Source organism: Motacilla alba, chromosome 5 (genome assembly GCF_015832195.1).
Source record: "Motacilla alba alba isolate MOTALB_02 chromosome 5, Motacilla_alba_V1.0_pri, whole genome shotgun sequence".
NCBI classification, from domain to species: Eukaryota; Metazoa; Chordata; class Aves; order Passeriformes; family Motacillidae; genus Motacilla; species Motacilla alba.
In genome coordinates this window covers 61,413,378-61,428,756 of record NC_052020.1, presented here as the reverse complement: position 1 = coordinate 61,428,756, position 15,379 = coordinate 61,413,378, and the positions used below count along the sequence as shown (strand labels likewise).

General features: G+C 54.0%; 1 long non-coding RNA gene across 1 annotated transcript in view; it reads left to right on the top strand.

The window, feature by feature from the left end:
- The first annotated feature begins 4,411 nt into the window (after positions 1-4,411).
- LOC119701681 overlaps positions 4,412-15,379 on the top strand; it is a 59,098-nt gene continuing 48,130 nt past the window's right edge. The window contains exon 1 of the long non-coding RNA XR_005257144.1: positions 4,412-4,578. This is a non-coding gene — a long non-coding RNA (uncharacterized LOC119701681). The remainder of the gene's footprint in view (positions 4,579-15,379) is intronic.

Sequence of the window (15,379 nt, the reverse complement as noted above, 5' to 3'; positions counted from 1 at the left end):
CTGAGGCGGGCCCGGGGCTGAGGCGGGCCCGGGGCTGAGGCGGAGCGGGGCTGGGGCGGGCCCGGGGCTGAGGCGGAGCGGGGCTGGGGCGGGCCCGGGGCTGAGGCGGGCCCGGGGCGGGAGCGGGGCTGAGGCGGGGCCCCGCAGGAACGGCCGGAACGCTCAAAAAGCCCCGGGAGCCTCGTGGGGTGTAGCCGCGGCTCGCTGGAGCCGGCCGAGCCGCAGGAGGCACAGCCCGGCTGCCCCAGCCCCGAGCGCGGCCGGAGGGCTCGAAGGTGAATAACGAGAGGTGCGAGGGCCCGGGCTCGGCCGAGTGTGCAGGGCTGTGGAAAGAGCCATCAGTGCACGCTGTTAATTGATAAATAGTAGGTTTAATTAGCGCGCTGGCAGGGTCTGGTCTGTCCCGGCTAGAAGGTGCTGTAGTAGGGAGTTCAAGCGGGAAACGGGGGAAGTTACTTGAATAATGCATTGAAAAATAGAGGATAAATCGCAATCGCAGGTGTAGCCAGCAGCCTGGTTCTCCCTGCTAACAAGCAGCCGCAGTGGGATCAGCTGTGTCTGATCCTAAATTAGTCCCAGCAGGTGGGGCAGAAGCTCTGCTCTGGGTAAGAAATTACTTCACCGTGTGCCTGTTAATAATAAACATCTGTGTTAAAAACAAGGTGTTGTTTTGGGCTCCCGTTTGCTACTTTGCCGCATGTTACAGTAACGAAGACTTCGGGCTTATTACGGGAGATGCAGTGCTAATTAGCAGGGCAGTTAATAGGGCAGACAGGGAGCTGTGCTTGCTGCTCCCCGGAGGACTCGGGAGAAGGAGCCCCAGGGATGCAGTGTCGGGAGGGGGCCATGGAAACACAAGGCAGCTCTGCATTTCCCCTCCTGCCACCAGCCTTGCTCCCGTGCTGGTCCTGCTGGAGCCTCCCAGGGCAGAATGGGGCTGGCAGATCTGTGGAATAGGGAAGGGGACCATGGAAAAGTCACAGCAGGGATAACAAGCTGTGTTTAGGCGCTACATCACTTAAATGTCTGATGATTTATTTCTGATGCACTGACTTCATACAGGTGGCATGGCTTCACTTGCTTCGTTTGCCCTTGAAAAGCCTAAAAAAACCCCTTCAATCCATAATTTACTCCTTATATTTAATGGTGTCCTAGTGCTCCCACGGATTCTTAACTCCTTACCTACTCAGCTTTTGCCTAAAGGATCAAAAGCAAAGAAAATTCATTTTGCTCCAGGTGCTTGCAGAAGCCACCATCGTGCTTCCTTCCAGGAACAAAAAAGAATCTACAGCAGGTCAAGCAAGGAGAAATTCCTTCTTTCCAGGAACAAATATGCATGTGAGGTTTGTGGGTGTAACTTGGGTAGCTGTGGAATTCCTACAAGTTTTGTTAGATCCCTAAGCTGGGTCAGCACAGCTGAGCAGGTCCCCTCTTGTTTGTGTTACCAGGTGCCAGTGGAGCTTCCCAAATGGAATCCCGGATTGGTTTGGGTTGGAAGGGACCTTAAACCCCACCCAGTGCCACCCCTGCCATGGCAGGGACACCTCCCACTGTCCCAGGGTGTCCCAGTGTCCAGCCTGGCCTTGGGCACTGCCAGGGATCCAGGGGCAGCCCCAGCTGCTCTGGCAATCCCAGCCCAGCCAGGAATTCCCAATTCCCAACATCCCATCTAAATTTCCCCCCTGGCAGAAACACTCTTTTTCCATAAATGGCATTTCTTGACTAATTTTTAAGCTTGTTTGCTGTTTGTTCCGCTAAGGAAGGGAATAATGTCCATTATTCAGTGAAGCCTGATCCAGACTGAGCCGGCAGAGCTGCTGAGGATAAAAGAGTTCCTTTGCTTTTTGTTGAGTGTGGGTGGCTCTGGGGCAGAGCACCTGGAGACAATAAGTGCAAATTTAACCCAAGGCCTCCAAGCGCCCTTTCGGCCTCATCAGCTGCTTGTGCTGTGGGTTTAACAGGAGGAAAGCGGATTTTACTGGGATTTATCCACGTGGGTCTCAGCAGGTCCCAGGAAGGGCCTAAAACTGGGAGTCCTGCTGCCTCTCCTTGGGAAGGTGGCTGATGCCAATCAAAACCTTCATGGAAAAAAGGAGAATGAATCACGGGGCAAGGATGATGATTGCGTTTAAAGAGTTTTCCAAGCCCCCCTTCCTGTCTTCTGCCTCTTTAGTTCCCAGTGGAGGTGCAGCTGAAGTCTCCTGCCTTGGCTGCATACGCTGCAGAAATTCATCCCCAAAATCTGTGGTGTGGATTGTACAGCCCAGACGCCTCAGTGAGAGCTGCAGCGTGGGGTTCAACTGGGGAAAAAACCCCAAATTCCCCTTGCAGGCTGTTTGGCTGAGGGGTGAGTGCTTTTCTGGGTTTTTTCATGGAAATATTTAAGGGTTTTCCCATTTTTTTGGGAGGTTCCTTTGACAAGTCTTGTCAATTAATCCATCAATCCTGTAAGTTATATCTACTGAGGTATAAGAATAAATGTTTATTCAGCATTTTGGGATCTTAACTAATTGCATGTCTGGAAGCAAAACCCAAATGTCTTCTTTGTTTGGAGCAGCTGGAATAAAACACTTATATTTCATACATTTATACGTATATAGGTTTGGTTTATTAGTGACTTTAAAATGCAGAAATACAGAATAATCTTCATTAAACCTAAGGAAACCTTTTCCTGCTGCAAATTGCTGCTGGATTTCATTGTATCCCAGACTGACAGAACACCTCACACTGTGCTTAGGGTGTTTCATTCTTAGTTCTTCCTTTCCTCCTCTGCCTTTGGATTATTTATGATCTCAGCCAGCAGCTCGAGGGGTGGAAGGAGAGAGTGGGAAAAGAGGTTGTGCTTTAGGGATAGCAGAAAAATAACGAACAAAAAAAGGAATTATTACGAGCGGCTGTGCCCGGGCTGGGGTTCCCCTTGTGAGGGAACATTTCTGCATCCCGAGGGAAGCTGGGGCCGCGCGGCTGAGCCAGAGGGAAGGAGAAGCGGTGGGAGAGGAGCGCTGTCCCCACGAGGTGGCAGGAGCTGCCTTCCCGCAGCCATCCCTCCATGCTCCATCCCTCCATCCCTCCATCGTCCATCCCTCCCCGGCGCTGTCCCGCCCCGCCGGGGCTGCTCGGGAGCGGAGCGGGCACGGCTGAGCCAGCGTTCCCGGCATCTGCCTCGGCCAAGCTGCGGCTGCCGCTCGCCTCCTGCTCGGGATCCCGCTCAGCCCAGCAGCGTTTGGGCTCAGCTCTGCCGCCACGTGGGACACAGAAAGGACTTTGCCAGGGACAGCACCAGGGGGCAGCTGGGGCTGGGCCAGGGCAGGTCAGGCTGGAGATCAGGAAAGGCTCTTCCCCAGAGGGTGCTGGCACTGCCCAGGGAATGGGCACGGCCCCGAGGCTGCCAGAGCTCCAGGAGGGTTTGGGCAGCGCTCCAGGGATGCCCAGGGTGGGGTTGTTGGGGGTCTGGGCAGGGATGGGGCTGGGATGATCCTGTGGGTCCCTCCAGCTCAGGACACGCTGGGTTTCTGTGAATGGTTTCTGATTTGAAAAGGAAGCAGCCCCAGCTCTCAGGCAGCTGTTCTGGTGGCTGTCACCTCCGTGAGAGAACTGTGCCTGCCTTCTCTCCCACCTGGAATGGTTTGGTTTTGCTTGCTGAGTTTCCAGCTGCTCCCCTCCCCAGCTGGAGTGAGGAGCAGCCTTCCTTAGAACACGTACCCTCACGGGCTCCTGAGCACTGCCCTCAGCCCTGTCCCACAGCTGTCACAACCCGAGCTCATTTTTATCTCACCTCCCATTTTCCCACTGCTGCTGGATCCATTCTTTAATATTCCCTGTAGTGCTTGGCTGCTGCTTTCTTGTTTCAGCATATGAGTGTTCCTGGCTAGTTCCTAACCCCTGCTTCTCGTGCTGGCCCCACTGATTCTCCCCTTTTCCAGAGATTCTTTCCCTGGAGAACAGCCCCAGCCTGTCCCAGCTGGAGGCCGGGCACTGCTGCAGCTTCTGGACCAGTTTCTCTCTGAGTCTGGGGATTGGAGCCTTGCCTGCACAGGAGCAGGAGCAATTCCCTGCCATCCTGGTGAGCATCTTCTCCTGCATCTCCTCGGAACGAGAATTTCCAGTTTGGTTATTGGTTACAATCCTGGCTATGTGTTGGAGGGAGCTGCAGCTGGTTCTAAGCTCTCTGCTCTTTCTGAGGCCTGCTTTCACAGCTTTCTGGAAGTCTTCTCACCTTTGCTCTTTCCCACGTGGCTCGAGGTGTTTCTGCGGGGCTTTCGTGGGAATGGAGAGCAGCTCTGGCAGCACAGCTCGGCTGCTGGCTGCAGGGATGTGCTGAAGCTGGCAGGCCAAGGCTCTGGAGGCATCTCCTGAGGAAGATGAAGGTGTGTTTGGCATGCAGGCAATGCCAGACCTGTGTGAGCTCGTGCAAAGCTGTGATGAAGCAGCGTTACTAAGGAACGCCAGTGTTTTGGGCAGTGCTATTTTTAGCTCTACTGAAAAGGGATAAATTCTGAGCCTTTGGAATCTGAACGGCTTCGTGTGTGCCGGCCGTGGAGAACCCTGTCTCTTCTATCAATTGCTGTCAGCATTCAGGTATGGTTTTTCTAAAATCCAATCACCACCCTGGTAATTAATCTGCCACCCCAAGCCTCCTCGCTGTCAGCCTGCCTCGTGTTGCCTGCCTGGTCAGTCCCATCAAACATTCTGGAGCTTTTGGGGCTGCTCACAAGTTCTGTGAAAATTGGCCGTGATAAGCTCAGGTTGTGGTCAGTTAACAATCCTATTGAAATAGTGTTTGAATAGAAAATATTTAGTTGCTATCATGCAAAATGAGTATTTCCCTTACAAGCACAAAAGGTAAGTATTGGTTTGATGCATTCTCTAAGAGCTACTGTATTGATTCCCCATAACAGATCCGAGCTATTACAATCATTTCACCCGTCAGTTCTTTTAAAACATCATTTTTGTCCTGTGCCTTATTGCTAAAGTTTTATTTTTACTCGTCTCTGTAACTTTCCTTATCTTTTGGGTGCTTTTGTTAAGTGATCTCAGAGTAATCTCCATGGATTGCAAGGCTGGTTTTTATTTAAAGACAGATTTGTTGTGCCTGTTATTAATACAGAGCACATTGTGATGATGGAGTGTCCTGGTTGGGGCTGGGATAGAGTTCAGCTCCTTCCCAGGAGCTGGGAGTGATTTGAATTCAGAATGAGGATAATGAGTTGGGGTTAAACCACTAGAGGCTGACATTATCTCCCTGCAAGGTGAGATGTTCTCCCAGTGCCACAACCTGCCCCAAGATTTGGCAAGAAGTTATGCAGAAGTAATAAAGGAAATAAAAAAAAAAAACCTCTTGTGGCTATAATTAGGGCTGTTTTAAAGAGGATTTTTCTCTGGTGGTCATTTCCCAGCAGTGAAATTGCAGTGTTTCCATTCGTGGAAGAGAAATCACCTCAGAAATAACAAACAGATCAGACTTGTGCATCTGAGCACGCCCTGAGCTAAGATGGTGTAAAACAGGGCAGCGCTCTGCTTTTCTTGTTTTGCTTTTCTTCACCAAGGCCTAAGCCACTGCTGGAAAGGCTCCCCGTGCAATTCCCTGCTCACTGGAAATGGGGAAGGAAAATGTTCCCCTCACCTCTGTAAACCAAGAGCTGTTGGTGATTTCATTACCAACAGTGTTACTCCAGTGGTGATGAGATTGAGCCCACTCTGCACCAATGCTGCCTTTTAGCTTTGGTCTGGAAGGGGCCCAAAACCCCACCTGGAGCTCCACAGGGCTGTTCTGGAACAGGCACGGAGCTGGAGATCCATCCCTTACAGGGAATAATAAATGGAAATGCACTCCTTAGCATTTCAATGCCATGATTAAAAATTCCAGAGCCTTATCAATTGAATATTTCATATTCCTGCAAATGGCCTTGATCCTCACAATGGCATACTAATTCCAAGGGAAGGGAGAGGGAACATGTTGAGATTCCTGCAAGGAGTCCCTGCAAACAAGGCTTTTAAAGGGGCTGCATTGATGGGATCTTGGGCAAGTCCCTGTGCAGGGAGCAGGGACGTGGAGGCAGTGTGATGTGTTTGCATTTTGGATTTATGGGGTTCAGAGTCACACGGGTGGTTTGCTCTTGGCACTGCAAGGAGGAGCTCAGTAATGGATTATCCCAGGGGATTAAAATTCTCTAGGTTTCAGTCGCCAACCCACCAAGGACACCAGCGTGGTCATTCTGGGCTGTGGAGCTGAACCTTTCCCCTCTTGTTGGAATTTAAGGAAATTCCAGGCTTCTCCTCCCCTGAAGTCACAAGGAGTGGGAAGGTTTGACAAAATTCATGACCCTGTTCAGGAGATGAGGAGGAGCAGCTGAGGGAGCTGAGGAGGGGCTGGAGAATTCCTGAGGGAGCTGGGGAGGGGCTGGAGAATTCCCGAGGGAGCTGGGAAGGGGCTCAGGCTGGAGCAGAGGAGGCTCAGGGGGCCCTTGTGGCTCTGCACAGCTCCTGCCAGGAGGGCACAGCCGGGGGGGTCGGGCTCTGCTCCAGGGAACAGGGACAGGAGCAGAGGGAACGGCCTCAGGCTGGGCCAGGGCAGCTCAGGGTGGGCCCAGCAGGAATTTCCCCATGGAAAGGGGGCTCAGGCCTTGGCGCTGCCCAGGGAGGGTTGCAGTGCCCATCCCTGCAGGTGTCCCCTGGAGGTGGCACTCAGAGCTCTGGGCTGGGGACAGGGTGGGCACTGGGCACAGCTGGGACTCCTCCATGGGCTGGGAGGGCTTTTCCAGCCTCAGGGATTCCAAAATTCCCAGTTCAATTTTCTCCTGGCAGAACTTCCATGCAGGGTTACAAGGGAGTACATGTTATTATAGATTTCAAATACATTTCTTGCTTTTCTTTCTCACATACTGGAAAAATGGTGATTAACAAGTAAATAAGCCATTAAGACTGGGGGAGGCAGCCAAGTCTGCCCCTTCTTTTGTGGGGCTGAAGTTCATCAGTCCATCTCTGGTGAAATTTAGTGTCAGGTGTGGAGTTTTTACTCCACACTTTTATGGCTCTCCCAGCTTTCCATCCACTGAGACTCAGCATGGGTGGCATCTTTTCCCTTCCCCTCTCTCCTGCTTTGATAAAATCTGATTCTACTGCAGCACTTTGAAGACAAAAAAAAAAAACCAAAAAAAAGAAAAACCTGTTAATAAAATTATTTTCCAAGAGCGTTGGTGTCCCAGCTGGGCCTGGGAATCATCCAGGAGGCTGGAGAAGCAGCAGCTGAGAGGGAAGCAGTGATGCAATGAGAAGGGAAGCAGGGAGCCACTCTGGGTTGCCATGGCTACTCCATCCTGTGGCTCCCGTGTCCCTTTGGATGGCTTCATCCCAGAGCTGGCAGTGCTGGCACTGAGCCCGCCAGCTCCAGGCACACTCGGTGCCCCAGGGCCACCGGCGGGGGCTGCGAGGAGCTGCCGGGGCACTGGGGGTGCCCAGGGGGGCAGGGTGGGGTTGGGAGATGCTCGTGAGGATGAGGAGCGGCTCAGAGGGACGGGGGCTGGGTCCCTGAGCCAGGGCTGCATTTCCCTGGGGAAGGAGCCGTGACACCCGGAGCCCTCCGTTTTCAGGGAATTCAGTTCCCTCGAAGCATCCCTCGTGCAGGGGTTGTGCCCCTGTTAGTGCTCTGGTGCTGGCACTGATCCCCCGTCCTGCTCGTGCTGGGATCCCTGCGCTCCTGAGGGGCATCCTGGGGCCTCCACGAGGGTCTGGTGCTAAAGAAGTTTGGGGAGAGATGCTCCCAGGAGCTGGAGTGATGACAAAATAGGAGTGTAGAGGGGGTACTGGCAGTAAATTCCTGGCTGGGCTGGGATTCCCAGAGCATGGGGCTGCCCCTGGACCCCTGGCAGCGCCCAAGGCCAGGCTGGACACTGGGGCTTGTGTGAGAGCCTGAGCTGTGGGACATCAGGCAGCTCTTCAAAATGCTGTTGGTTGTGCAGAGGAGGTTACAGCAGCCACGGCTCGTGGGGGACAGAGCCCTGCCTGCAGCCTGCAGGCAAACCTGGAGCCCCTTAGCTCTGCTTCCAGTGCAATGCTTGTTTTCCTTGGCTGAGCATCCTAATGCATAACAACCAGTCAGCATCATGCACAGCACCTTTGCTGTTACCCACAGCCTATCACAACGACTAGCATTGCCATCTTATTATTAATTCAATTCCAATTAATTAATTCTTATTAATTGGATAGTAATGACTACATATTAATTGTTCATTACTATCTAACCACATGAGTTAGTGTGTTACAGCTGCAGCTTAAAGCTGTTTTTCTGCTTTCTTGCAGTGGAAAATTCTTAGACCCTTTTTCTCCTTGCCACATTAGCATGTTTGTTTTCCTGTGGTATCCTCTGCTTTTCTTAAGACCTATTTCTGCTAGGTAAAAACATCTTTTTTGTTTGTGGTCAACATATCCTTTGCTCTAGTCGTAAAATCTCCTTCCTGCTCGACTTAACCTCTGCTTTTTTAGTTGTCCAGTAATGACTGGCACAGCAATTCTTAATTTAGACATCTGTTATTCTTCTGTATCAAAACTTGCTTCCATCTCCATTCTGCTCTCAGATCCTACATTCAGAGAGCTTTCTGCCATGCACACACATCTGGGAAACTTTCTTGTCAAGTTTTCATCTTTCCCAACAGGCTTGGAGCAGCCTGGGACAAGGGAAGGTGTCCTGCCCATCCAGGGGTGGCACTGGATGGGCTTTAACATCCTTTCCAACCCAGACCAGCCTGGGATTCGATGAAAATCGGCTTTGCCAATCAGCAGACAATCGAGAAAAGGGAAGGAGCAGAACCTGGATTGCAGTCTAGCTGTCGAGAATTACTGGAATATTCTGTCTTCCCTTTGAAGCATTAGCAGCAGGTCCAAAAAGACATTCAGAGGCTGCAGAAGGGGGGGGGGGGTTTCTGTGTTAGGAAGTGATGGACGATGCTCCCTGCTAAGTGCTTTTATTCTCTCGAGGTGTCAGGTGCAGTGAAGCCAAGCCCTTCCTTCTCACAGGCAGCTCACCTGGCGCCGCCCTTGGAGCTGGGATCCCTGCTGGCCACGGCAGGGCGCCGTGTCTTGATGGATACAGATGCTGCCAGGTCGAATCTCCGTGTGCCTGCTGAGGGGAAAGCTGCCCTCGCAAGGCCTCTGTCCCCAGGGCTGACGGGTTAAATTGGGCACACAGCTCTTTCCTCTGGAGCTGTGAAGGATTTCAGAGCATTGCAGCGTCACGGGCTGTGCCTTTCTCTGGAATTATTGCTCCGTAACCCCCTGGAATGTGTTTACCTCAGCTCTCACTGGCAGTCTTCCTCTGGAGCGCGGAGAGCAGCAGGAGCAGAGCTGAGGAAGCAGAAATGTGCCATTTTTTCCATTGTCAGCCTCAAAGTGTGGGATTCGGGCACTGCTTCACCTGGGCAGTCTGGCTGCTGCCCAGGAGGGGATTTTTATTTCCTGTCACAGAGCACTGGCAGGGTTTGACGCTGGGTGGGTGCTGCTGATCCTCCTGAGGATAGCTTCCATTCCTTACAGCCCTGGCACGCTTTGGGCTGGGAAGGGACCTTAAATCCCACCCAGCGCCACCCCTGCCGTGGCAGGGACACCTCCCACTGCCCCAGGCTGCTCCAAGCCCTGGCCTTGGGCACTTCCCTTCCAATCCAAACCGTCCCTGGGGTTCTGTGACTGCTCCCAGGGTGGTTGTGGGATCTTGGAGCCCATTCCCTCCTTCTGTGGGAGTGGACATATCTTGGGACATGCTCAGCGCATCCTGTAGGGCAGGGGCAGGAACCTGAGGCGTGAACCCAGATGGCTTTGGGATGATTCCTGCCTTTCTGTGTTAGTCCTCTCCGGAAAACAAGCCAAGAATGCCATTTTTGGTTTTATTTTTTGGGCCTGGCTTTGTCTGTGTGCTCCTGGTGCCCCAGAGCTGCAGCTGAGCCATCACTGTGTGACAGCAAATCTGCCTTGGGTGGGATAATGATGCTGGGACAAATCCCTGCCTTTTTGTGTCTCCACCTGGGCTCTGGAGCCGAGCCTTGTGGACCTGCCTGAGCCAGGCCAGGCCCCGCACTGCTCCCGAGGGAACTGAGCCTTTTCCAACCAAACAGCGTGTGAATTTCCACAGGATCTGCTGCCAGTCCTTCCACCAGCAGGGAAAACCGACCTTGCCCATGGTGTATCCCCCCTCCTGGCACACCTGGGCTGCATTACTGCCACCTCCAAGCCCTTGATTCAGGGTGACATCTGGCAGCAGAAGGAGCTCGTTTCATGCTTACGCTCCCCTCATCTCAGGGTCTTTTCCCTCCCAAAATCATTTGGGATGCCTGGAGGAGATCACTGGAGTGTCAGCAGTGAGTTCAGCACACAGGAGTGGGAAGCAGCTGGAAAAGAGTGCTCAGGGAAGAGGAGGGACGGGTTGGTTCATGGTGTGGGCAGAGGGAATGGGGAGCTTCGCTCAGCTGGAGCCTTTCACAACCTTGTGAAAATATGATAACAATGAAAGGAAGAAAGAGTGCAGCTCTCCCTGTTGGTGATAACTTACCTTTCTGAGGGATTTTTCACCACCCCATGCTGTGCATCGTGAAATTACAGTGAGATAAGCAAAGTTTTATTTGCCCACTGTCTGGGAGACAAAGTCTTTTGCTTGAGATTCAATTTCTACCACCCATGTTTCTGGAATTATAAATGTAATTAACTGACTGTGGCGTGACAATGACAGCTTGGAAGTGCTAAACTGCTGAAGTTTTGTATGGGAAAAAATCCATCCTTGTGCAAGCTGGAGGGGGGCCTCTGCTGGCTGCTCTCCCTGGGAGAATGAAAGCAAAAAGCCATTTTTTTATTTTGCCATAAAGGAAAAACAGTTTTGTTGTTTAAAGGCTCTGGGATGTTTCCAAATTGTTCTGTTAAGAAGCTGAGAAATAAATACATATTGTAAAATGAATTTAATTTGGGCTGGCACTAAAATTCATGATGAAACGAGGATCATAAAAAGCCAGCGAGAACTCCAGGCTGCGAATGGACGTTCCCAGGCATCTCTGACTCTGTGAGCTCCATCTTGCCTGGAAAAGAGGAGTGCTTTTGGGAATGGCATGGGATAATGCCCAGTTTACTGCTGGAAGAGCCCTGGAGTGCAGACCCTGAGTGTGTGCAGCACCTGCAGTTCCCACACCCACCGTGCCTTCGCCTTCCCTCGATTTCTTCTCTGCAATTGTTTTTAGGAATAGAATCCCAGACTGGTTTGGGTTGGAAGGATCTTAAATCCCCTCCAGAGCCACCCCTGCCACGGCAGGGACACCTCCCACTGTCCCAGGGTGTCCCAGTGTCCAGCCTGGCCTGGGGCACTGCCAGGGATGGGAATCCTGCAGTAGCCTGCTTATTGTGGGGAAAATGTTCCGGAAGGATCAGCTTGGGGCTGGGCTGGCACAGCGAGTGTAAACCTTGTCCCATTCTCGAGCACTGGAAAGGTGCTGCGGTGAGAAACGCCGGGAGCCTTCCCTAAATCCAGCGCTGTGCTCCTTTTTTCAGTCCTCCTCCCTGCCAGGCAGCAGGGGCAGGCACTGTGTGGGAATGCCCAGGCAGGGATCCCAAATTCCAACTCAAACTCCTTCCCAGGGTCCTGCCAGCCCTGAGCCCAGGGTGTGGGGACAGCGCTGGAGCACCCCAGAGATGAGCCTGGCTGTTAACCAGACCCAGCTGCTGCTGGCCCTGGCAGGGATCCCTTCACAGGAAATCCTGGGAGATGTTTAATGGAAATGCTGGAGGCGAGTGTGGGAGTGGGTGCCCAGTGCAGCTCAGCCCTCGTCTGACAGAGCCTGGTCTTGTGTTCACTCTGAGAACCCAAACCCCGCTGACCCAGCAGCACTTTCGTTTCATATAGAAACAAATACAAACACTAATCTGATTCGTGGGAAACTCAGCTCCCTTCTCCCTTCCAGAGCTCGCCTCAGGGTTCAGCTGGGCTGGGCTTTGACCTCTCCTGTTCCTCCCCGGGGGAGCACATCCACCCCTGGGTGTTCCCTCCGCATCCTCCAGGTCGCTGCCTGCCCCAGAAACTCCAGGATGCAATTTCCCACCGTAAAGCACAGGAGCAGCACATCAGCCCTGGGAGTTTATTTATAGATCCTGGAGATGCACAGTCCTTGCATCCCATTAACCAGGGCAGGGACGGGGTGAATTCCTGGCCCAGTGCTGGGAAAAATGCTGTGGGTTTTTGGAGTCTCCACTGGTTTAACCTGTGCCAGCTGATTAATGGTTCAGCCACCAGAGGGTCTCTGCAGGGCACGGGGGGACAGCAGGAAGGTCTGAGGAGTTAATAAATGACGTGGACATCTTGACCTTGGTGGGCCACAAGCCCCGGGAGCAGCAAACAGAAATCTGAAGGAAGAAGTGGAAAGAACTTTGTGCTTTAAGGAAATCATTCAAGACTGTGGTTAAGCAATGTGGCTAAGAAATACAAGGTGTAAGAGGATATAAACTGAGCTGTGGAAATAATGAATGGGCTTCTTGCTTGCACCAGGAGTCCCAGCTCTCAATCACCATCAGTAGGGCCTGTGTGGAACACGTGTGCTCAGCCACCTCCTGCTCCTTCAGTACATTAATTTATCCTTGTTTATAACAATTAGCCCAAATGTTCAGCATCCCCACATTTGCCAAGAGCTGTGAAACCAGCCTTGTGCATCTGGAGAACGTGTCTGCAGCAGCAGGTCCTGCGAGGGCGCGAGGCCAAGGCTTCCTTCTTCTCCTGTGCTCTTCCCATCTATATTTTGGGCACAGGTTTGGGTTGCAGGGCTGGAAGGATCTGCCTGGGCTTCCCTCACTGCTGCCCTCAGGAGCATCCCTGAGTGGCGATCACTGGAGAGTGGAATGGGTTTGGTTCGTTGACTGTTCAGCAGAGAGTGGTGAACTTTTTGGAGGTTCTTCCCACAGTTTGTTCTGCGGTGTCACAGATCTCTGAAGTGCCACAGAATCTCAGGATCCCTGGGGTTGGAAAAGCCCATCCCAGCTGTGCCCAGTGCCCACCTTGTCCCCAGCCCAGAGCTCTGAGTGCCACCTGCAGGGATGGGCACTGCAACCCTCCCTGGGCAGCTCCAAGGCCTGAGCCCCCTTTCCATGGGGAAATTCCTGCTGGGCCCACCCTGAGCTGCCCTGGCCCAGCCTGAGGCCGTTCCCTCTGCTCCTGTCCCTGTTCCCTGGAGCAGAGCCCGACCCCCCCGGCTGTGCCCTCCTGGCAGGAGCTGTGCAGAGCCACAAGGGCCCCCTGAGCCTCCTCTGCTCCAGGCTGAGCCCCTTCCCAGCTCCCTCAGGAATTCTCCAGCCCCTCCCCAGCTCCCTCAGGAATTCTCCAGCCCCTTCCCAGCTCCCTCAGGAATTCTCCAGCCCCTTCCCAGCTCCCTCAGGAATTCTCCAGCCCCTTCCCAGCTCCCTCAGGAATTCTCCAGCCCCTTCCCAGCTCCCTCAGGAATTCTCCAGCCCTTCCCAGCTCTGTTCCCCTCCCTGCTCCAGCCCCTCCAGGTCTCTCTTGCCGTGAGGAGCCCAGAGCTGGCAGGGGACTCGAGGTGTCCCAGCAGTGCCAGCTCAGGGGACACCCAAGGCTCGTTTGTGGTTCTGAGGAGTGCCAGGGGCAGGGGCAGGGTGGCAGCACAGCAGTAACAGTCCCCTGCCAGCACTGCTGAGGGACCCAGGGACATGGAAATGCAGGCATGCTCTGAGCACCGTGCTCACACCCGGCACTCATTCCCACTGCAGAGCAGAGGGAAGGGGAATGGCAGACACAGGGAATGTGGCTCTGGAGCAGGAGGAAGGGCAGACACAGGGAATGTGGCCCTGGAGCAGCTGGAGGGGTTTTGGGAAGGAAGACTCTCCAGTCCCAGCACGTGCAGGGAGACTCGGCCTCCCGAGATCTGAGAGCCATTAATCATGTGGAATTAAGGCAGTTAATCAAGTCTCAGGACCTGACAAAAGATTGTCCCTGAGGCTTTTTTACCTGCAGTGTCTTTGGAAAAGGATGGTTGCAGCTTTCCACTCGGCTGCCCCCGCGGGCGGAGCCGTCCCTCCGGCAGAGCCCAAGGTCAGCCGCGATCCAGCGCCGGCGCTCGCTGAGCCCGGAGCCCCGCTGGGACCGGCACTGCCACGCCGGGTCACCCCGGTGCCAGCAGGGACCCCAGCCGGTGCTGCACACACCATTCCCTGTCTGGAAGCTGCAGTGTCTCCCAGCTGGTGAAGCAGAGGAGCTGTGGGCAGGGATGCGCCGCTCTCTGCTCTCTCCGAGTTCATGCTGGAACACTAATTGAGCTCATCTTTTCTCATTACATAATTTATGTAATTAATTTCAAATTGAATTGCTCCAGATGCTGATTCTGCCCTCCTGGCTGGCACCTGCTTTCTTCCTGTCAAACCCGACCAGGGGTCGATGGCCCGGCCCAGGGCCGCTCCCTGCGTGGTGAATGCTCCGGGGGCAGATCCCACATGGCAGATCCCACATGGACAGAGAGGCCACACCCGGCACAGCCTGCCCAGCCCGCAGCCCTCCGGGATGTGCGGGACAGGAGCCCTGGGGCCGTGTCCCAGCTGTGCAGTCACAGCACAGAGCTCCTGGAGGCTGGAATGAAGACATTCCTGGAAACAGGGACTTGGTGAAATCCTCGGGATGCCACTGTCACCCCAGGGCACTCAGGGCTGGTGTTGAGAGGTCCCCGTGCAGATCCCTGGGGTTTGTGGGCACTGTGGGCAGTGCAGCCTGGGGAGAGGGACACGGGGAAGGGACACGGGACTTGAGGTGGGCATTGGAGACTTTGAGAGGCCATGGATGCAGGAATGGCTCCCAGTGCCAGAGGGCAGGGATGGGTGGGAGATTGGGAATTGGGAATTTCTGGCTGGGCTGGGATTGCCAGAGCAGCTGGGGCTGCCCCTGGATCCCTGGCAGTGCCCAAGGCCAGGCTGGACACTGGGGCTGGAGCAGCCTGGGACAGTGGGAGGTGTCCCTGCCATTCCCTCCTTCCCAAATGGAGCCGTGAGCAGCTGTTCTGTGTCCTGTCCCAGGACTGCCCTGGAGCAGGGTTATTCTCTCCTCATTCCCTGTGGATCAGGGCTCGGGACCATTTTCCCCATCCAGTTCTGCTGGTGGCAGTGACAGCAGCCCCGTTCCAGGTGCAGGTCCCAGGGAGGGCAGACGAGACCGAGCAGGACATGACATCCCATCCCATTATCCCATTATCCCATTATCCCATCCCATCCCATTATCCCATCCCATCCCGTCCCATTATCCCATTATCCCATCCCATCCCATTATTCCATCCCATCCCATCCCATCCCATCCCATAATCCCATCCCATTCCATCTCACCCCATCCCATCCCATCCCATCCCATTATCCCATCCCATTATCC